Raw genomic sequence first — 22,374 nt, 5'->3', positions numbered from 1 at the left:
TAGAAATAGTTAGAATTTTGGAAATTTGGAATACTTACCAATTCTATGAATTTGTACTCATAAATCCTAGTAATCATACATAGACACACACTTAGTGCTTTTGAAATAAAGCTTACAAATTAGCTCTAGGTTCTCAAAGAATGTATTAGGAGTACCCACATAAGAAGTTAAAAGCAAATGAATATCCTAATATTACAGGATATCCTGAAAAGACACTTGTTTCCCCCTCTTTGGCTACCAGAATATGCAAGGGATAGACCCCAAGAAATTAGAATTTCACCAGGAATCTCCTGCTGGGGGAAGGGCTGAACTTACCAGAGGAAGAAGTTGTGTCATACAAAGAGCAGACAGAAGATCTTAAACTTTATCTTTCCTTGTAGGAGATACTTGGAGCTGAGGCCGTGCATAGCTCTTGTTTTCTGTTTAAACGCTACCCTCATGTGAAGACCACCCACTCCATGACCCATCTGGGGAGGTCTCTGGGATCTGTTTCTTTTCTCAATGTGGCCACATTGAAGAAATCTCTCCTTTCTGCTTTTCAATATTAATTTGGCTCTTTTAATTGTTTTCTTAAGGATGTGTGGTCAATCCTGGCTTGTGGAATATGGGCTGTGGCCTGTAAGCTTGGTCACAAATAGGAAATTTATTATTAGTAGCTGTTTTATAAACACAGAGAGTTTTTAAAGTAAAAGGCCAATTTGTTTGGCCAAATGACAAGATTCCATGCTGGTCTTCCTAAATTACAAAAGCTTATTTTTTGATAATTGTGGGACTTTGGGAATAATCCCAATTCTACACTTACCCAGTGCTGGAATGACTTTGGAAAATGCCACCATAAGTGATCCAAGTTATTCAGACCCAACACCTTCTGCATTTAACCAGTTACACCATAGAGCAAAGAAATGGAGAAATGGGTTCTCTCCTCTGTAGGTTTATTTTTTGGCCAGAACTGAGCTCAGGGTTCAAGTTAAAGATAAATCAATAATAAAATCTCTACACTGGGATTTCCTGGTGCGGAGAAAATGTGAAGACAGGTTAGGGATCCGATTTCTTTCCTTATAATTTTCCTTGGTGTTTTCTAGGCTTTTGACCTTTTCTTAGTTCTTTGATTTTCTAGGTTCACTGTGCTCAAACTCTCTCCTGTTGATGCTTTGTCCTGTCTTTTCCCACAGAACCTTTCCCCTCTCGCTTCTATATAATCAGGCTCGTAATGGAACTCAATGGATATAAGGGTGTGTACACGCATTCCAGGCCATACCGCAAGGATGGAAATTGGAGCGTACTGAATGGTGGAGTTTGAGACCAAGCAACCCGGAGTGGGAAGGTCATGGCCATGGTGTCTAAGGGCTGTTGTTTATGGATAGGAAGCCTAGACACCGGGGGGGGGGGGATTTCTTGACTTTGAGTCACCGAGGGCTAATTACAGAGTTCCCCACCTCTCCCCAACCCTGTCAGCCTCCTGACTACAATTATCTCTATGCTACACGATGTGCTGCAGTGTCTTGTAAAAAAGCTACCTGAAGTATTAATGGAAATTTGAATTTGATAGTACTTCTAGCACCAACTGACAAGGAGCATAAATGTCTAAAAAAGCAATGAGTTTACATAGTTTGAATCTTAGAAGAATAAAAAAAAAAAACCAAAGGAAACAGATCTGAACATCAAGATGAGAGTCGGATTATGTTACCCGAGACTCTTATCCTCGAGGTTCAAGAAGTGGAGTCAAGCGACCCAGAGGAATCATTTGGTTTAGAGTTCAGAATTCCTCTAATCCCTTTGGCCGGGGAAAGGGACATGATCAGTCTGCTGTGCATCTGTTAGTGATTGAAAGCAAATGGGGAACATTGCCTGAGTTCCTGCCCCAGGAACATGCAGTGGGCATGGCTATTGTGAAAGTAAACACAGTAAATCACGGCTGACCCAAGCAGACTAATAAACACAGATACATTACCAACATGTGGAAACCGATGCTCTCTCAGACACAGAGCAGGGAAGAAAAAGAATGAAACAACTCACTACAAAAACCACGCTATTTCCTATAGGATCCTCTATATTTAGTCTTAGAAAAGAAAAGTATATTTAATTGATGCTCTCTTGGGAATTCTCCTGCTTGAATTTCTTAGCTTCCTTCTTAGGACATCTCCGGAGATGGTGAAAAAAAGTCTGATTATCTAAGGTAACTCTAGGAGATGGCAAAAGAAGTCTGATTTTTTAAGGTAACTTTATAGCCATTCGAACAAATATTGCTCACAGGTCTCATTGTCCCATATGGGCTGTCATAGACTGTGATTAAGCAAAAATAAAATGTATGTTAAGCAAGGAGTGTTACTCAAAAAGAAAAGAGTTACGGTAAGGCCAAGCTATTTGGCTCTCACCCCCACTGCAGCAACCCACTAATACGGCAAGCTGGGTTTTTGCTTCTCTGCATGCCCATCTTAATGATGTTTGCCCCACTTCCATGCGAACCAGGAAGGGGGAAAGCCCCTGGGGAAGAGGCAATCAGACAACTCAGGAAACTCTCAGAAATCCATCAAGATTTCTCAGAGCCAAGGGTTGAATAGAAACCTTAGCCAAATGTGTCTAAACACAAATATCTTGAGTTCAACTCAAACATCGCTCAGCGCTTCAGAAAGACAAAAGCCTCACGCTTTTTTCTCATCTGTGAATCCTGGATTTTGTATAGATTCATACACACATACATAATTATACAGAGCATGGAAGCAAGACTGTCTAGCGGAAATCAATAGCAAGAGGCTGGAGGGAATGGGAGAAGGAAGAAGCTGGTGGGGGATAAATATGATCAAAGTCACATACAGCTATATGAAAATGTTTTATGTAGTCTATCATCATGTACAGCAAATGGATGAAATGTATAAAACACACAGGGAAACTGTTTCACCAGAGAGAGAATGCCAGACATGGGTGAGAAGAGAGTGGAGGGGCAGAGAGAGAGAGAACTGGAAGCAAGAACCTTTAACACTTTAACAACAGGTGAATTCAGAAGTCAGAGAACAAGAAAAACAAAAGGACAATGAGACAATTAAAGTGAGGTTAGACCTTTGGAACCCAGCTTACTAGGTCTAAATAGTAGATTAACTTCATTTATTTTGCTATTGTCTTATTGGCATGCCTTTTTCTAAATCAGCACATATACTCTGAACCCATTTATTTTTCTTATATCATTTTTGTTTGTTTGTTTTGAGACAACTCTGATTTTCCTGGGACTCATTCTGTAGACTAGGCTGGCCTCAAGCTCACAAAGATCCTCCTGCCTCTATCTCCCAAGTGCTGGGATTGAAGGCATATGCCAACACTGCCCAATCCTACGTTCTTACTAAAAGACAAATTCTAATTTTTGCTCCATGTCTACTGGTATTGTTATTTTTTTTGATTAGCTGCAAATAATGTTTTTGTTAGGGGGCAAATATTGGGTCATCTTTGACACTGGTATTAGTGATATCCAAGAGCTGATTTTGTGAGCCTGTTCCATCTCTGCTAAGTAGTAAGTATAAGAGCTAACTTTTGCACAGTACTATTACCAGCTTATATTTTGGATTATTGTGTGAATACCATTAAAGTATTTCTGGAGGAAAGCTGGTATCCGAGCAAAAAGTCAAAAGAATGATAAGTAGGTGAATATTAACTATTCCATAGAAACATTTCCAACTACAATAGAGCAACCGTAAGGAATAAGTGGGAATACTTAAAGTATTCTGAAATGTTTTATAGTGTTTCTTAAGCAGCTTCCGAAGCCCTGTCGGATCGGTGAATGAGAGGACACATTCATGTTTTTATCCCATCTAAGAGTCTTTGAAATTGTTTTGCATGGGAATCTAAAATGCTGGACTTGTTCTCAGAGGACCTTAAAGCGAAGGCATGCTCATTCACTTTGTACTTCTGCAAATGTAATGAGAGCAGCTTTGGAAACTCTTCGCACTACAATTATCATCGTGAGAGGAAAAATCTGCAATTTAATACAGCTCTAGACTGCACATCTGCTTGGAGACGTCTGCCTGTTTGCTGTGGCACATTTCCACTTATGAACTGGAAGTTGTATTCAGAGAAAGACAATCTGACATCTGACAGAAGTTTGCCTTGATTTTAAGAGAAAGTACATTCAAACACCCCTATCCCTGATGTATAGGCTACCTAGTGTTATGCACTATAAAGGCCCCATGTGGCCCGCTTCTTGTGTTTATATCTTTCCTCTCAGAAGCTCCAAAGCCTCTACTCAAAAAGAACAATCCTTCCTTCAGGATCTAGTGGAGGGTGACCTTCTCTTTGATTTTTTTTAACTACGATTGAATTATGCTAAATGGTTCCAACATAATACATTAAATAGTTAAAATAGTTAATTTAGTACAACTGATGAACCAGTAGTCAGTTGCAAGAAGCTTCCTGCCTAAAAGAAATCAGGAAAGGTCTGCAGCTTCCTGGAGACACGGAACTAGTGGGGAGAGAAGCTGCCCAAGCATTTGAGGACGGACACTCAAATGACCGAGGCGATCAGAAGACACGATAGATGCCAACTATGGTGCATGCTTTGGCTCTGGTGATGTTATTGTAGCCCCCTTTCCGTTCTTAAACAACACAGTCTCAATGTTTACTACCTCCCCAATTTCCTACAGCATACTCTTCCCACACAGTCTGATTGCATTAGGAAGAAGGGCCTCTGGGAGGTGATTAGCTCATAAAAATAGAGGGATCGTGAATAAAATTGGAGCGTTTTGGAAAGACAAAGTCCAGGGAGAGCCTTTACCTCTGCATCATGAAGACACAGTGAAGTTTATGTCTATCAGGAACCCATTCAGTTTTCCTAGACGCTGACTGCAATGCTACCCTGGTCCTGGATTACTGGGGAAAGTAAATAGTTTGGTCATAGGTTACACAGTTCACGGTATTTGAATGGACACATCAAGAATAACGCCATGGTACCGCTTCACACACACGTTCTGACCATCTTCTCCAAATAACAGTGAAGACTCTGGCCCATTAATATATCCATAAGCTTCCTCTATTTCTATAATGGTATAGTATTGGTTACAGACTAACCCAAGACATAAATTTGATATTAATTATCCAGTAGCCTTCTTAACTAAGACGGTAAGAAAGCAAGTGGAAGCAACTGTGTGAGCGCGGAGTCGCCACAGTGAAGGAAAGGCCTTCAACATCACAATCGTGCTTTCTCGAAGTGTTTGGAGCTCACATCTGGAACTAAGAACATCCTTCCTCCATTGTCCTCTCTGCACCTTTTGCCTTTCCCCCTGCAACGGTTCACCTGATTTGCATCCTTTGAATAGGTGACCTAAAACCTCATGCATTAATGTCTCTCTATGTGGCCTGTTGAACTTCTCTACAGGGGTAGCGGGCTCTGTACCGGGGAGAGAGAGCTCTCTACTACCCCTGCCACAGTGGCGAGTCTACTCCTCCTGATAACCATGAGAAGTGATCCAGCAAGCCCACGAATCTGGGTTTTTTTGTTGTTTCAGTAAATGGTAAGTATGGCCTATGATGGACAGAAGTGCCTTCAGGTGCAATTGTTAGGAACGCCTGCATGAGTCCATAGCAACGATGTACTGCACAGCTACTTCCTCCCTACTGAAATAATCTTCCTGGAAGAAAAGAGGGAAGCTTAGACAGTTCAGGAAGCCCAGAGAGCTAGAGTCACAAGGCCCCACCCCAAGTTTATGAAAGCAACAGTCTACAGGGAGAATCATGGAGCCAACTGCAGGTTGTATAGGGGGTATGAGGGATGTGACCTTCACGAGCTGTGGCCCCTGCCTTGGCGGGCTCTTCAGAGCTACAGCCCTTGAGTTACCCACACTCCTGTAAGTCACCCTTCACCCGTGTTCCCGTAAGCAAATGAGGAATGTACTCTACTGTGTCCGGGAGAGTGCTGGAGTCTAGACATCAGCTGAACATCAGCATGGCTATGACTGGACCATGCCTGATCAGGCAATGAGATGGAAGCTTGGGTGATAGGAGTTTGAGAGGTAACAGAAGAACAGAAGGGCCTCAGCATGCAGCTGTATTTCAGGGGTTAGGGGAGTAGGTGCAGAGGCTGTTCTCGGGGGGGGGGGGCTCTGACTACTTACATAATGTTACAAGGCATAAAGAGGAGATAAAATGGGGTTTGTCTATATGTGGATAGTAGAGAGGGGGAAGGAGTGAGGGAGAGAGAAAGGAGGAAGATAAAGAGAGAGGGAGGGAAAGAGGGAGAGAGGAAGGGAGGTGGAGACCAGATAAACCTTGTATCTCATATGTCATTCTTCAATTGTCATGTACCCCTCCCTCCCTTTTTAAATCAGGTCTCTTGTTGGCTGGCACTTGCTTAGATGCTTAGGCTGGCTCATCAGCGAGTGCTAGGGATCCACCTGTCCCTGCCTCCCTTCTACTGGGACTACTGTACCTTCTATATCTTAACACTTCCAGAGTTATCAAACCCTAGCCCACAGCTTGTGACGTGTTGAAAGCCGCTGCTACCTAGCAGCATTTGCAGTGAGCCGCTGGTTAAGCTGGGTTGCACTGCATCGGAGTGGCCTGTAATGTTACTCTGGCTCACTCAAAGTCTATACATAGAGAATGCCAATCGGCCTATTGGAATTGCGTACTTGGCCGCATTCCACAGTAAATTATTTATGGAAACCCAAGATTCCAATAGTGTACTATGGTTTGAATGTGTACCCCCCGAGTTTATAAACTGATGATTAATCCTCAGTACAATAGTTCTGAGAGATGGGACCTTAAATGGCTACTGCACTCTGAGAACTCTGTCCTTCACCAGTGGCTGAATGGCCTTATCCTGGCCTGAGTTGGCGACCTCTGTCCTGCATTCGTCATAGAACTTGTTCAGTCCTTTCCTGCTCCCTTGATACCTAAGACTTTCAGGTTGTTATCATACGATCTGAAAGCCTGCATCCCTGGGCCTCTCCAGCTCTTGGATCAATGCATTCCGGTGAAGGAACACAAAACAGACTTACTGAAAATGATGCTAGCATCCAGTGATCTCAAAGCTTCCTCATGCTGTGACTCCTCATAGTGGGGTGACTCCCCACAACTGTAAGATCATTTTCATTGCTACTTGGTAACTGTAATTTTGTTAATGTTAAGGATCATGATGAAAATATTTGATATGCAGGATATCTAATAAATATCTGATATGTGACCCCTGTGAAAGGATCATTTGACCTCCAAAGGGGTCGTGACCCACAGGTTGAGAACCACTGCTGTAACCTGTCATTATTTATAATGTCATTCTTTGCTTTTCGGATTCTGCAGATTTCAATTGGGCTAGAAATACTGAAAAATCTTGGAGTAAGAGAAGAAACTACTTCGAAAGTCAGAAAGTCAATGAATGAAAAAGAAAAGATGTAGTCTTGATTTCTGCATTAGTATTGTCCATAGAGATTTCGAAAGGTGGGGGGGGGGGCATATGGATTTAAAACACAAAATAAACAAACAAAAATGGCTTCTTCATGATTCTGGAAATGGAAGGGTTCCTCCACTTCATGAGATAAACACAGATCAGCAACTGTTATTTTTGGTTTAATTTATTATTTTTTTCTTAACCTTCCTCTCAAAGCTTCATGATTAGTAAAAAGGCCCTTGGTCTTCAGGAAATGGATGCTCTCATCTCAGTCTTGATTTTATTGCCCATTTGCTTCTTCCTCTATCTTTTGTATCCTAGTGGGAAATCAGAAAGGAAGATGAGTTAAGGATGGATGGGAGCATGCCACTTGGGATGAAATGATCTCCATTGTGTTTTCATCGCTGGGCCTTGTGATTATCTCTCATTCTAATCATTATAACAGCCTCCTAACTAGCCCCACCTTCACCTGCCCCCACTCCCATTCCATGACTCTGGTACCAGGACAATTCTATAACCACATTGATAGCACACTCCCTTATTGCTTTCCTGTGCCACACAGATAGAAACCATCCATGTCTTTAGATTGATGTAGAAATGGGCCCCAAACTGGCTAAATATGTTAATAGTTTTGCTTAGAAAATCGTTCCACGGCTGTTCACTCGTGTATTTCTCATTTTACATGGATCAGACGCTTAAATAATGTCCAGATCCTTGAGGTATTTTTACCTTCCTCGATTTTCTTCTAGTTGTTCTCTATTGTGAAAGCCCTTAGACATTTTCTTCATTTAGAAAATTGCTATCTACCATTCGGGATTCATCTCAAACATCATTTTTAAAACTTAAAGCTACAAGATGGACACAATATTTTCACGAATTTATTTTTATAGAAAACTCCTAGTCAAATATTGTGGGACTCGTTTTCCCCAGTCTAATCTTGTGGGACACTTTACGGAGTCACTTGGTGGTGAATGCTAGGTTAAGTTCCGGTTTCGCCATTAATGGGCTAGAGCAACAGGAAGGCTTAAACAGAGGCCAAAGTCAAGACCACAGAAGCGGGGAGGGAGGGGATGCAGGCTGAAGAGGTAACTGTCACACTAAGCAGAGGAACCATGGAGCTCAGACTTTGCCTAGATTAGCATGGTATTTAAAATAATTGAAGGATTGATGAATGTCGGAGTCTGTCTCCTTGGGCGGTGAGAGCGCTGTGGGCTGAGCCGAGGCTGCAGGAGAACCGGAGCGCAGATTGAAAAATGCAGACCACCGAGGCAGCGATCTCTTTCTTCTCCAGTTCTGGTCTCCTGTAGCAGAGGTCTCATCTGACCTGTGTCTGCCTCCCTCCAGAGCAGGGAGGCCTCAGATAAACAGCTTTCCTGCAGCAGCTCCGCTCTCCGGGTTGTTATTTCCTGGGACAAAACGGCCAAGTTCGTGGAAGCTTATTGGTGCAACATGGTTGGTGTGCCTGGATCGGGGTGGGCATTAGAATGGGATTTGGTTATTGGATATTCCTGGAACCAGTCTCCCAAGCAGCAGCTCTTCTTTTAGGCCATTCTGAACTTTGCCCTGTTTGAGGCTACTGGGGCTCTTTCATTTGATGGTGACCTTCCTCCTGCCCTTAACCTTGTGAGGCTCCCTGGGATCCTTCAGCCGTCCCTGCCAATTCTGGTGCTGGGGTATGCGAAGCTTTGCTGCTAAACCCAGCATTTCTCTCTTTTAAAAAATCGCTGAATGTCAGTTTGAACTCATTCTATTTTTCGCACAGAAGACAATTCCCCTTAGTTACCTCTTCCTGTAGATTGTTCTGACCCTCTACGCGTTCAGTTTTGATACCCCTTACGCAGTTCAAGATGGCCAGCTGCCGCTTTGGTGTACGGTCACTTGGTGTTCCACGGTCAAGCACTGTGTCACCGACAAAGCAGAGTAGCGGGCCAGAAGCTATTTCTCAAATGCCATGCCAGGCTCTGCTGCAAATATCATGACCTTGCTTCAGGTACACAGGGCATGTGTCATTATTCTTCGCCTGGGGTTTGGCAAAAGTACCTCACGGCATCTTGTACCAGCACTGATGACACCTTATTTTAAGAAACCAGTGGACAGTTTCTGCCTAAATCTTATGCTCATATCTATGGATTTTTTTTTGCAAAATTCCTCTTCCTTGCTGTACAGTTACCTAAGAAAATGAAGATGTATCTCTCTCAAAAAAGACTAACGAGAATTCTGATGTAAGGTTACTAAATTATCTCAGGTTTGTTTCTCTGACCCTGTCTGAAAAAAAATGGCTTGAGTTAGAACTTAGAAGGGAAATTTTTGAATTAGATAAGAAACGCCAACTTTTGGGTCATCCATCCCTACTATTTTCAGCTGAGCTATGATATATCATCTACCCAGCACTTTGTCTTTAAGACTGCATCTCTATAATACTCTACCCACAAGAACATCTTGCAGGTAGTACAATTATTATACTGTACAGTATGCATCCCTGGCCCCCTGTATCTAAGCACTGCCCCCATTATTTCGGATTCTAACTTGTTCTACAATGGACTTTCCTCCGGTCTGCCCTGTAGAACAGAAAGGAACCACCGCTGAGCTTTGTAATGCCATTTGTGCCTCTCTGACAAGCTCATTCCTGATGACCGCTCCATGAGATGTCACTTGGGGCGCCATCCAGACTTATGAGTCTATTCTAGCATGACTGTCTTTGAGGTTTTCAATTCCTTTCTGTCCTGTTAAAAGGATTCTGCCATACAGTGACGTTTGATGAGGCCATCTTTCCGCCATGCTTTCAGGAGTAGTTCTAGTTACTAGTTCTGTCATTTCCCAGGGTCTCTCCCAGAGTATTAAATCCTCTATACTTCAAGAGAATGCTATCATATAAACTTTCTTGTATCCAATTTTATGATTTGGCATAGGAACCAAGGGCTTAGAACCTAGTCCTTTCAAATACACCATGGCTAGTTCTTACTGCTTTTTTGGGGAAAGCCTCTTTCTTTCCTATGGGATTCCCATGACCCTAGCTGGATCAAATACCAATTCAACCCATATTATAAGTTTATGGGAGGTGGAGGGAACTTAAAGTTGACAGTCTAATTAAGTAGTGAGGGCAGAACTAGGAACTGTTCTTCCTCAAGAGACATGGCTGTGAGAAGGACTCTTCTGGCCCTGGTTGACGAGTTAGCTAAATGATGTCTTGATGCCAGAGTTTCTTATAGATTATTTAAAGTCTCAGCTTCACCTACATGTTCAAGGCTGATCTGTCCAACCTTGGCCCCCTTGTACTCCCCTAAATGTTCTCCCTTAGACAACTCCTGTGCAATCTTCTTGCATGCACATTTCTCCTTCAGAGTGTATTTCTCAGGGAATCTCAGCTAAGAAAATATATATTTCTGCTGTCCTCTTCTTTATTGGTGCTCCACATGCTTCTCTCCAAATTATGGAAGCAATTTTGGAATTCATTTGGCAGGTGGTAATGCCATATTGCTAGAGGTCGTGCAGAAAACTGAACGAATGCATGTGCATGTCTTCACAAGAAGAATCTGCCACTTCTTCACAAGGAGAAGAGATGTTTGATGTCTTAAGTGATATGAGCAGGGTATGGTTATTTACAAAAGAAGAGGGTGGGACTGAAGAGATGGCTCAGCCGTTAAAGGCTAGGCTCACAACCAAAAATATAAGAAGAGGGTGGCAGTCAGGAGGAGTGTGATGGAGAAACTAATGAGAGAGAGAGAGAGAGAGAGAGAGAGAGAGAGAGAGAGAGAGAGAGAGAGGGAAGAGAATGGGTGTCAAAATGTTGATGGGCAAGAACAATAGCTGAAGAGCTGAAGATGCCATGGGAAGCCTAGTTAAAGGGGCAGAGCCCCATATGAAGTACCATGATGGCAGTGCCTTAGGAGACTTGCCTGTCGGAGGAGCTTTTAGGTGACTCAGGCAGAGCTTTCAACCTCGGTGAGAGCTGGAGGAACACCTGGAGCTTTATGCTCTTGGCTGAGCAGCATCATACCTCATTAATGGTGTATCTATTCTCTTTCTTCCCTCCGTGCAACATTAAAAACTCAAGATGAAAGCATACCCAATTCTAAAACATATTTGGCTCAAAGAAAAAGATGCTACCCGGGACTACAAAAGATCTCCCTTTAATGAAACTTTAATTAAACTTGGCTTTAATTTGGATCACAATGAAGAAAATAGGGAACTTTTCATGTTGCTTCAAGTGGAGAGGGCTGATGTCCCCCATGTATAAAATGTTGCATTTAAGTGTCTTTCAGTCCTTGGCCAGTTTCACTTCTACTGAAAGTCCCCTGCGACAATACAATCAATTGTTTGTTATTTCCTTTGCAAATCAATATGTCTCTTGGACAGATGCGTTAGAAATGTATTGTGTGTGTGCCCTCTGAAATGTTAATAAAAACAGTGGTAACTAGGGAAACAAAGCTTAAGAGCATGAAATTCAAATAGGTCCCAAGTCTTTCCTTAGATATAGCTGGCATCACTCTATCTAGTATAAAGAAGGAATCAAATGGGAGCATTGAAGAAGCAGGAAATGACACTATTCTGAAAGGTTCTTAGGTGTTAAACATCTCAAAATATCTACAAAGTCCGTGCCTGAAAACATTAATTCGAGGAGACACTCAGCTACAGCAAGTTGTGTTTGGACTCTGGCTTGTTTCAGAGAGGATGTGTGTGTTGTCAATAGCAGTGCGTTTGTTGCCTCTTCAGCGAGGGGTGGTCCACATGTCGCAGGTTTGCCTTTGGCCACAGATATCTGCCAAGAACAGAAACGCGTCCTCAGCTGTACAGAGTAGGAGAAAGTTGGGTAAGTTCTGAAAAAGAACTCCGCTGCATCTTGTGTGCTGAAGATGCTATTTGGTGTGTTACCTACAAAATGGAAAGGAAGATGCACCCTGGCCTTAACCACTGGAAAATATTGTTAGTTAGCATTGTATTAAATGGGGTTTTCTAAAGGAGCGGGTTCAACAGAATGTATATATATTGCAAATGGTGATAGATTATATTGGCTTAGGAGTCAAGGGGTGAGTATTCCAAAGGTGGCCATCCACAAACTGTAACGGTAAGAGTAAAGGGAGAGGACCCAGTAACTACCTTGTCCTTCCAGAAGACTGTGGATGGGTTAGCCAGCCAGTTCCACACTGAAACTCTAGATGGTCCCTGGCCAGATACTGTGGCTGAATCCGCATAGAGAGTCTGACGAAGGTGGAGTCTGATGGCAAAAGCAGTTATTATTAGATTTACTTTCTTACACAGACCATGTGAGGGCAGCCAACCTCACAACCGTTTTCCCTCAAAATTTTTCAAATGTGGGCCATCACTGAATAGTGATGCCCACTCCATGGGAGGCCTCCCTCTCCAAACTAATGCCCTAGCAACGCCCCCATAAATACCCATCAAAAGTACATTTTATCTCCAAATGCATTTCAAATCTCTTTTGTTTCAGTGGGACAAAACCCAGGAAAAGATGGTTTTCTAAATCAGCTCAAGAATCTGTATTTAATAATTCTTGTACCAAATTCAGTTTCCTAGGTTTGCCGATAATGTTTTTATGGGAACACAGCAATGCTTGTAATTTATGTATTGTCTCTAGATGCTTGCACACAACAAAGGTGAGACAGTGCATCTGCCTCGGAATACAGCTCACAAAGCACATTTATTATTGGGCATATATCATATCCATTGTACGTAGTAATAGGTTTCATAAAGACATTTTCATACAAGTATATATTATCTGCTTCTTATAAAACAAACACATAAACCCTTGCTGTAAGGAAGTAGCTCACATCTGAAAACAGATCGTATTATCTGTGCAGGGCTAAGTATCAGTAGCAAAATTATGTACTAGCCAGAAGAATCACTCCAAAGTATAGGCACATGTTACTTACACACTCATATTTATGAAAGACTCTGATCGGAGTAATCACTTCAAATATATGCATAATTCATATATAGTTCATATTGGTTTAGTTGTAACACAAACATGTATATATATGTACATATATATATGTGATGTATATTTATGACTTACATTTTGATTTGTGAACATCACCATACTGTTACCATGTCATTAACACCTACACATTCTATTAAGTCCCTGATGACAACCATATTCTTCTTCTAGGTCCTAATTAATCTGTGAGCTTCAGTAAAGTGAGCACTGGGCTGCTTGCAGGGAAAACAGAAATTTCACCAAGAACACAGGGTGTAGTAAGATCAAGGTTCTCCCCTGGATGCTCTGGGCAGTTCTCTTAGACCTGCCTACCTGTAGTCTCACTCGGGGTATCCCACGTTGTTCTCTTTTTGACAGAAGGGTTAATGTGTTTCTAGGCTACAGATCTACAGCTGTTGCATGTGGATCGGGAGACCCCAAGACATCACGTGTGCTGTGTGTGTGCGTACAAATACCTCAGCCCTTAAGGATGCCATACTTCACAAAGCCCTAGGATGGGTAAGGTGCCAAATAATGAGGGTCTTTGCCTCATTCTCCCACCACCGTATCTTCTCCCATGCATGGGCAAAGCAACCATAGGCTGAAGTCTCTGAGACTGTGACCCAAAAGAACCCCATAGGTGACTGCTGTCAAATATTTCTGTCATGTGATTGGAAAAGAAATTAATATGTTGCCTTTAATAGGATATTATTTTGAAACATCGAGGCAAACCTAGGTGTGAATCTCAGACTTTGGGAGTGGGAATCATGCTAGGAAAATGGGAACTAAAAGAGATGACTTAGCTCTCTTCGGATATTTGGGGGTCTGGCAAGTGACTAGATTCAGCACCTCCTCTCTGGAGAGTGAGGGCATACAAGATCATCTCTCCTCCTTTTAAGACTTGAGTCCACTTTTCACAAAAGGAAGAAGAGTGAGATGAATCGGGTCACTAAATATAAATTCTAAAATATCCATTTATGATTCAGAATTGATCCAATTTAAATGCATTATTGAAATGATTGAGATAGCCCGGGTTGACAAACTCCCATATTCTATCATGAGTTTAAATGATTTCAAAAGCTAAATGAGAGGAAATTTGAAGGGCACGTTTTTGTACACATGTGTGTGACTGGGAAATTCAAGGTAGCCCATGAAGGATCTGACAAGCATTTCCTCCCTACTTTTTTCCTTATGTTGTATGCTGTGAATTGTTCTGATGATGAACAAAGTATTGGCTGAGACATGTGAGCCATAGATGTAGCCTTCATCTGGGAAGGTTCTGGCTTTCTTAACTTCAAAGGGCTCTTCACTACACAGAGAAGGAAGCTTAAGTCTCAACGGGGCCTCAGCCTTGCCTTTTCAAAGCTTTAAATATCACATAGCAGTTGATTAAAAAGGAATTAGAAAATAATTTCCTAATTGTAACCAATGTATTATACTATTAGGAAAGGAAAATGGCAAAGTGCTTTTTCTCCCATCTAATGGTTTTGTGCTTAATACCATAATAATGTTCCTTGAATTTTGTTTTGACTGTTTCTTATGGTCCCACACCATGTCTGATGGAATATAACCACATGAAAACAGTAGAAGTAGATTTTTTAATGCTGTTATACCAGCATAAGCTGAGACAAAAGAAAAGAAAAAAGATTATTCATAAATCTTGAGCTCAGTCCTCTCAGTTTCCTTATTCCCCGACCCCAAATCTATCTCTAAATTTTTAAGGGATAATATATATCCAAGATGGAATCTATTGTTAATTTAATCAACATAGTGACAGAAACTATTATTTTTCTAATGAAAAGTAAAGTTGAATCTTTTACATCTTTTTAAAAATACATTTTTAATTTTTAAAATTAAAATATAGTTACATTTTCCACCTTCCCTTTCCTCCCTCAGACTTCTTGCATGGACCCTCTCTAGCTCTCTCTCAAATCCATGGCCTCTATCTCTTTAATTACTGTTATGTATGTATAAAATATACATGTATATTTATATTTAAATGAAAAATTCCCATCTGAGCAAATTATATATACCTATGTATATACACACACACACACACACACACACACACACAATCTGTGTATGACTTCAGGGCTAACTAATTGTTATTGGATAAACAATTTTGGGTAGAAGCAATAGCCTATGTGTTGGAAGTTCTGGGACAACCCTAACCAACAACTGAAAAGGATTTTCATGCCTGGTGTTACGATATTTGTCCAACAGTCTGTGGATCATGGAGGTAGTGCTGTCAGCTCAGATGGGAATTTTTCATTTAAATATAAATATATATGTGTGTGTGTGTATACACATATTGTGTATATGTATGAAATTAATATTTATTTTTTCATTTAGTGAAATAAATGATATAAATAAAATAAACAAATTAATGTTAAATTATTTCTTTTAATATGTTCGATGGAAATATATATATTGATATTTGTATGATATATAATTTTATGTAGATGGTTAAGAGTATGGTTCCTTATAACTTTTGCATACATATTTGCTGTTATTTATTTCCCTCTCCTGTGGTACTTTGAATGAGAATGGTCCCCATATGCTCATAGAGAGTGGCATTATTTGAAAGGATTAGGAGGGGTGACCTTGCTGCAGTAGATGTGGCCTTGTTTGAGGAAGTGTGTCCCTTGGGGTGGGCTTCAGAGTTTCAAATGCCCAAACCAGGTCCAGGAGCACTTCTTCTTCCTGCTGCCTACCAGTCCGAGGTGGAACTCTCAGCTACCTCTCCAGCACCCTGACTGCCTGTGTGATGCTTTGTTTCTTACAGTGATGATAACGGACTAAATCTCTGAACTGTAAGCCAGCCCCAGTTTTCCTTTATAAAGTTTTCCTTTATAAAAGTTGTCATGGTTATGGTGTCTCTTCACAGCAAAAAAAATCCAACTAGGACATTCCCTTATTTTGTATTTATCCCTCCCTCCCTAGCTAAAATCACCGCATTTTTCTCATATCCTTCAAATCACTTGTCCCTTTCTAGTTCCATCTCTATCCACTACTGATGATCATTTTTACTCTCCTGATTTTTGCAATTACCCCTGGTTATACACTCACATTAAATGATTTGGAGCTAAGAGTAACAGATAAGAGAAAACATGGGATAGTTGTCTTTCTTGGCCTGTGTCACCTTATTCAATATGATCTTTTCTCATCCTGTCCATTAACCTAAAAACTTCATGACTTCAATTTTCTTTAGAGTTGAATAGTATGCCATAGCACGCGCACACACACATATGTGTGTGTGCATGTATATATATATATGTATATATATTTATATATTACTGCATTTTCATCTTTTGTTCATCAGTTGAATGACTTTTGAAAGGATCATTTTTGAGTGGATTGCTCGGTTTTTGGTGATAGTGGTGGTAGTGATGAGTTTTTTCTTTATTTGTTTTGACTCCTTGTGCTTTGAGTTTTGTATGTGTTCTGGATATTGATCTCTGTCAGATCTATAGCTGGCGAAGATTGTCTCCCATTTGTTGGCTCCCTCTTCCTTCAATTAGCTGTTTCTTTAGCTGTGCAGAGGTTTTTTAGTTTTATGAGGTCACTGTGTCAATTGTTGCCTTCAATTACTGGGCAGTTATGGTCCTATGGAAAAGTCCTTTCTTAGACTTGTAGCTGGTGGAACATGACCTGCGCCATCTTCTAGCAGCTTCACTGTTCCAGGTTTCACTTGGTCCATTTGGGGTCAGTTTTTGTACTAGGTAACAAACAGGTTTGATTTCATTCCTGGACATGCAGACATTTCGCTATCCCAGCACCAGCTGTTAGAGATGTTCTTCTTTCTCCAGATACAGTTTTGGCACCTTTGTAAACCAATAACTGGCTGAAACTAGGAGTATTAATGTTTGGGTCTTCTGTCTTGTTTCTTTGGTAACATTTCTGTTTTCATACCAGTACCGTATTGTTTCTATTACAAGAGCTCTGCAATATATCTTGAGGTATGGAATGCTACGCCTTCCACCATTGTTCTTTCTCATCAAGATTGTTTTGGCTATTTGAGACTTTTTGTGTGTGTGTGGCTTCATGTGTATTTTATGACAAGCTTTTAAAATCTATTTATATGAAGAATGATATGGGTATTTTGATTGGGATTTTATTGACTTTGTAAATGACTTTTGGTAGAATGGTCATTATCACCAAATGAATCTATTATTTAATGAGTATGGTACCTCTTTCCATTTACTTGGTCCAGAGATTTAAAGTCTTCAGTGTAGAGGTCTTTCATCTCCTTCCTGGGGTTTATTCCTAGATGTCTTATTGTCTTTGCGGTATTGTGAATTCTAGTGTTTAAGTCATAATATGCTGTGGAGAGTTTCTTTTTGGTCTATCTTATTTGGTGTTTGGTGTTCTTGTATATGTTGGAAAACTTTCCCTTAGTTTGGAATTTTTCAATGATATTAAGATTTTGTCTATACTATTGACCTGGGATTCAGCTTCCTCATTTATTCCTGTAATTTGAAGGCTTAGTTTCTTTCATGGTATTCATCATTCTCTGAATTTCTTTTCCCATGTATGTATGTATGTATATACATATATATGTATGTATATATTATTCACATTTATGTGTATATACATATACACATGTGTGCATATATTCTTTCCATATATTTGTATGTACATACTTACTTGTATGTGCATATATATATTCTTCACTTATTTTAGCTAGATCTTTGAGTCCTATTATTCTATCTTCTGCTGAATCCACTCTACTTGTTGTTAGGCTTTCTTTGGAGTTTTCTAGTTGGGTTAGCCAGTTTTTCAATTACAGCTCCACGTCTGCCTAAGTTCTCTTTGATGTTTCTGTGTTCCTTTATTGAATTCTGTTTCTGAACTCTGGATTACCACATTCCTATCAGTCTTATGTTTGTATTTTCTTGGGCACTGAAACTTTTTAAGTGAGTTCATTCACATTAGGGTCATTCAATGTTTTTCTGTGTCTTGTTTAAAGTCGTTCAATTCTTTGATGACATTTAGGATTGTTCTTTTAAATTCTGTGCCCTGGGGTTCATCCAGGTAATTATCATTGGTCAATTGTTTATAGGACTGTTGAATTTAAAGGCAGAGGTAATGCCTTGATCTTTTGGGGTTTTTTTTTTTTTGTATTTTTCAACGAGGTCGAGGTATTAGGGTTTCTTTTGTTCGTTATGTGTCTGATATAAACAAAGCACGTTGGGGGGCGGGGCAGAACACAGGATGAGTGGACTGGTTCGGGTCCGAAGTTTGGATGGAGCTTACGTGGAATGCAGTCAGGTTACACAGGAGGCTGGCTGTGCAGCAAGTGTGAGCGAGTGTAAGCCTGACGTTTAGAAGTAGTTCCGGGAGCTAGAGAATGTGCTTAAGGGAGAGGCTCTGGCTGACTCATCTTGCGCGAGATATTCAGGATCTAGCTGGGATTCTCAGCTATTCCTCCAGCAACATCTGCCTGCATGTCACCATGCTCCCAGCCAGGACGATAATGGAATGAACCTCTGAAACTGTAAGGAAACTCCCTCAATTAAATGTTTTCCTTATAAGAACTGCCATGGTCATGGATGTCTTTTCATAGCAATAGAAAACCCGCACGAAGACGATAGAGCCCAACCCAAGTGGACTGGGATACAAAACACTTTGTGCACTGAAAGCTTAATTCAGCAGGCTTAGGTCACGCAGACCCTGTATATTTTCCAGAAAGGCTTGCCTCACTCTTGGAAGTTGATTTCCCAGTCCCCAGAACACTCCGTCCTATAAAAGTACTTTGTGTGCCTAAGGCCCTAAGCCAAGAGGCGCCCATTTTATCAGATTATTTTTGTGATTTATGAAGAAATTCTAATTTCTCCTGGAGAGCAGAAGTCTGAGAGCATGACAGTAGTCACACAGAGGTGACACTGTTACCGTGAGTGTCTGGTATGAAAACACAGATTTCAGGCCCAGGAGGCCTTCACGACTTGGATACACCTTGTTTTAATCTAACTTGACATAGCTTGATTTTTTTCCCCCAAAATATTTCCTTTATTTTATTTCAGCGTTGGGTTATAAATACAGTCTCTCAAATTTCCCTTGGTACTCCTGAGTTCTGTGTTTTAAATCTTCCTTCAGACGTCACCAAATGAGAGATTCCATCTTCTGCTTTGCCCATTCCCTCCTCACTAACCTTTGCCTGGGGCCTCTCACCTGCTGAGGCATTGCGAGTCTTTTTTAATTAACTTGCCCCTGACCTGTTCACGGGCTTAGTCACCCCTGTAGCAAGCTCCTTTGTCCACAGTTGAAGGAGTCAGCTCAGTTCAGGGATTCAGACAGGAGGCAGATTTTCAAAGGGGGGAGGGGCGGACACCAAGACCTGTACTGTTAAAACTCCAAGCTGTTTGTTACTTATTTGCCACCACTTCCAGTTCATTGAAAGATTAAAAATAGAGCAGCACAGGGCAGCTTACAAGTCACCCAAAGCTAACAGGGAAGCAAGCAGACAGTGAGTGTGGTTAGCACGTTCCTCTCTCAAACACACGTCCTGAGGCTGGACCACAGAGAACAAAACTTAGCTAACTATAAAGTTAAACCAATGACAATAGAATATGGCTAACTGTCAAATTCACAACCCAGAAAATCAGAGCAGGCAAACTGTCAAGGACAAAATGTGGTTATCCATCTTCACCCACCTAAAGACGCAGCCTGCTCCGCGGACTGCGCATGCGTCCTCCCACCCAGCCAGCGGTGGAGGTCTGTGTCAGGACCTGGGCACATAGAGATTCCCCGACATGGGCAAGTTCATGCTGCTGCCCTTGTGCCTCCTTCAGACATGGAATAAGATGCTGGCCCCAGGTAACAGAGCCCAGAGGCTGCGTTAGAAATTCAAGCCACAGGGGACGGACTGCAGTTCTCACGTTCACGTCAATGTCAATAACAACTATGACGAACGAAGGCCTGGGGTAACCAGCAAGTCGTGTTCCCCCCCCCCCCCCGCCCCCCAGCCTACCTGACTTGCCATTCTCACAAGTGCTACTGTGTTTGCTTGCCTTTGTTTATGTTAGAAACTCACTTGATCTGTCCTCTTGTTTCTGGTTTTCTTCGCTGTTTGGGAAGTGTTCTAAGGCAGAGATCCCTAAACCTAGGCCATTTCACCCCAAACCCCAGGTGCTTCTTTAGATCTCTAGTGTCAAAATCAGCACTTGAGATGTATTCCCGTGTGCCCACTCTGCGTATTTCACTTATCGCCACCTTAGGCAATGTTCTTATTCTCAAGATGTCCCCCTTCCTAGCAAGAGACTGACAAAACCAATTGAAGTCTTCTAAAAAAAAATCTACAAATATTATTTAATAAAATTTTTATTTTTGGGTAAAGGTATGATTACTTTATATGTCAAGGAAAATTCAGCGTGCTTTCTTCAATATTGCATTATACTGGGGCTGAAATTATCATCGTAAGGACGCATTTGTTTAGAAGAGCCAAAAATCTCTTTTCAGTTCTATTTTACTTTCTGTCGAGGCTTTAATACATTACGACAATCGTAGGAGCTGAAACCAACTCTTATTACCACAACTTTTTCCCAGGTCAGAAGGCTGCATTGTCCAGACTGGTTTCTGTGCTGCAGGGTTCAGAAGGTCAAAACTGAAGTTGTAGTCAGCAGGGCTCTAAATGAAGGGCCCGGAGGACAACCGGCTCAGGACTGAGCCCAGCTCCTTTAAGCAGAATATTCCTTGCAGTGTAGAAATGGGGCTCTTCCATTTTTCTAGCAGTTAATGAGGTGGTACCCTGGCTCCTGGAGGCCTTTCCCTCCAGCTCTTGTATGTGCGGCACAGCATCACTATCTCAAGCATGACGTCTTGAATCTGTCACGTACTTGCAATCTCCCTACTTCATCTCGTCTGCCTCATGAATTTTTCTAACCCCAACCAGAGAAATTGTCTGCTTTAAGGACTCACATGGTGAAGTCAATTCTCCAAATAAAAATCCAGGATCATCTCTCTATTTGAAAGCTAATGATCTGAATTATGTGTGCAGTTTCTTTTGACAAGTGAAGCAACATTTTTGAAAGTCTGGGGATTAAGGTTTGGATCTATTTGAGTAAAGCCAGCATTCACTTATCAGTCCTTGTCTCAAAGCGTAGTGACTCGAGGGTATTTCAAGTCCACCTAAATATATCCTTCCAACAGTAGACACAGGGCCCTCATCGGTCAGCATCTCTATCGCTTTCTCTAACTTCAGGCCTGTGTTCTCTTCCACAGACTGGGAAAGGCATCCCCTAAAGTTCTCCGTGGACCCAGGGTCAGTTAGGTGACATGCTGAGTAAAATAAAGATGGGAACAATGCCTCTATTTCTGTTCCATGGATGCAGTTTCTCATCCAGGGGAGTTGGGAGCATCCCATTACTGCTAATGAGGAACAGCAGACCTGGATCCCCGATTCTTTAAGATACAGGAGCTGAAAGCATAGGGAAAGTGGAACATGTGTAACTGGGACCAGAAAACACAGACGTGATAATACATACGACCTATCTTGTTATTTGCCATTCATACAGTCTAGGAAGAAAAGGCTCCTGGCAAGAAAATGGTATCAACTCTTACACTGATACCAAGGGATGAATAAAAAACATGTATCCCTCAAGTTCAACACAGAAATGATTTGCTCGTTGGCATGACCTTCATTATAGTTTGAAATTTTCATGTCATCAAAGATGAGAATGTGAGTGAATGTATTGTGTCTACATAACAGCAAACATTTAGCAGTTGAACATTAAATACATGTATTGTCTCATATAGCATAGGAAGCAGGGTAATCCCAGAGCTGGGAGAGTAAGCAATTCTCAAGAGTTCCTCCTCGTGAGTCTTTTTAATTTCCTTGGAGTTTGAGTTTCCTTGGGCTCATTCTTTCCATCTTTCTCAGATGGCTGGCTCAGGTCCAGGAATCACACGCACTTGTACATAATAATGTCACGAGCGAAGAAGCGAGAGTTAGAGAAATGGCCACTGTGTCTTCCACAGGAAGTGAAGCATATTCATACTCACCCTCCAGCTCATAGGTAGTAGAAGCCACAAAATATGTTCATCAGAGACACAGAGAATGACTATTTGCCCATCA

At 41.3% G+C, this 22,374-nt stretch overlaps 1 pseudogene; it reads left to right on the top strand.

The window, feature by feature from the left end:
* The first annotated feature begins 3,838 nt into the window (after positions 1 to 3,838).
* On the top strand, positions 3,839 to 8,993 carry LOC148119993 (uncharacterized; annotated as a pseudogene).
* The last annotated feature ends 13,381 nt before the right edge of the window (positions 8,994 to 22,374 follow it).

The sequence above is a fragment of the Myodes glareolus genome, chromosome 13 (assembly GCF_982192425.1).
Source record: "Myodes glareolus chromosome 13, mMyoGla1.1, whole genome shotgun sequence".
NCBI classification, from domain to species: Eukaryota; Metazoa; Chordata; class Mammalia; order Rodentia; family Cricetidae; genus Myodes; species Myodes glareolus.
The sequence above is the reverse complement of the archived record's forward strand: the minus strand, read 5'-3'. Positions and strand labels throughout refer to the sequence as shown.